The sequence below is a fragment of the Chiloscyllium plagiosum genome, unplaced genomic scaffold (genome assembly GCF_004010195.1).
Source record: "Chiloscyllium plagiosum isolate BGI_BamShark_2017 unplaced genomic scaffold, ASM401019v2 scaf_81213, whole genome shotgun sequence".
Lineage (NCBI taxonomy): Eukaryota > Metazoa > Chordata > Chondrichthyes > Orectolobiformes > Hemiscylliidae > Chiloscyllium > Chiloscyllium plagiosum.
In genome coordinates, this window is record NW_025169099.1 from 1 (window position 1) to 1,737 (window position 1,737).

At 40.5% G+C, this 1,737-nt stretch overlaps 1 non-coding gene across 1 annotated transcript; it reads right to left on the reverse strand.

Moving 5' to 3' along the window:
- Window positions 1-13: 13 nt before the first annotated feature.
- trnaq-uug lies at window positions 14-96 on the reverse strand. Its single transcript has one exon. It is a non-coding gene; the product is annotated as a tRNA-Gln (tRNA).
- Between the last annotated feature and the right edge of the window lie 1,641 nt (window positions 97-1,737).

Here is a 1,737-nt window from a genome sequence, read left to right on the forward strand (position 1 = left end):
TTAAGAGATTCTGCGCTGTGAACAGGATTCGAATCTGCGCAGGGAGACCCCATTGGATTTCAAAGTCCAACACCTTAACCGCTCGGCCATCACAGCTGCAGAACTTGCTCAATTTTAATAGTAAAACAACTGAATTCATTTGTTGGAAGAACAAATTGTCAAGACCCAAAGATTTCGCCAACTCCTTTGCAGAGACCCAGACGAACGTTACCTTAGCAGATTGACAGGCTGAAGTTGTGGGAATGATTCTTCGTCGAATTATAGAGTCACGGATGTACACCACGAAGACAGGGTCATTGTCTCACTGCGTCCGATCGATTTTGACTCAATTGCTCATCATCTGGTGCCAAATTAGATGTGCTGTTGTGTTTTAATATTCATAATCCATAAACACCAGCTACATTCGTAAAAAAAATATCATAATTAGAAAGAATGCAGAACCAATTTACAGGAATGGATCCAGCAACTAATCCGTATGTTCTGACATCAGGTAATGAACTTGTGAGCACAAGAGAGGAAGATTAACCGAAGATTTGGAACTTGAAATTGTCTTGACAGAATTATTTGCAAGGTTTTTGCGGTAGTTCTAGAGTCATCAAGTCCTTGAAAAATACAACACGGAAATCGGCCCTTCTTTCCAACATGACCATGGTGGACAATTACCCTAAATTAATTGGTCCCATTTGCCCACATTTGACCCACATCCCTCTAAACCTTGTTACTCATATATCCATCCAGATGCCATTAAATGTTACAGTTGTACCAGTCTCCAACAATTTCTCTGGCAGCTCATTCCGGACGCGTCTGAAAAAGTTGCCCCTGACGTCCCTTTTAATTCCTTACCCATTAATTTTAAACCGATGTTTTCTAAATTTTGACTTCCTCACCAGCTGGAAAACACCTTGACGAGTGAACCTATCCATGTCCCTCATGATTAATAAATAGCAAGGATTTGACTTTATCATAGTTGTCAGGAGGGAAATGTGTGGAGATTATTTGTCGAAGGTTTGATGTAGAAAGTCTAATGTACAGATGTTTAGAAATGCATCTTGGAGAAGTTTTTAACAAGTCATTGATGTCTAGTAGCAGTTGTAGAAGTCTGTTGTGAAAGCTGCAGGAGGATTTCAGGGCACGAGAACAAAGCATTATTTCCAATGTATGGTGGCTCAGTTCGACCGCACTTGGACTACAGTATGAGGAATTATAATCCTCAATTTAGGAAAGATACTAATGCCATATGAGGAATACCACGAATGGTGATTAGCCTTGATATCATGATGAACGTTAGTCCTCTGAATTGAAATTTTTTTAACAGTTTCAAAACAAGAGAGGTAATCTCATTGAGAGTTGCAAAATATTTGAAGAGATAAACAGGGTGGTGCAATTAAATTTTGTTCCCTCATTGGTGAATCTAGAAGCAGTCGAGGACAATTTTAAAATGAAGCACTGTGATTTATGACCAGGATGAGAACTATTGATTTTTGTCTTAGCCTTGAGGAGTCTCGCTATTCAGCACGACAGTGAGACTTGGATATTTGGTCTTTGAATGCATCACTATCAGCCTGACCCGCCGACACTTACTGCATCACTATAGACCTGACCCCTCACACTGCCCACCTTAACATCAGCATGAACCCCTCAAACTTACTGCATCACTATCCATCTGGCGCCCTCACATTTACTGCGCCACTTTCATTTCGATTCCCTCATTTTGACTGTGTCACTATCAGCCTGACT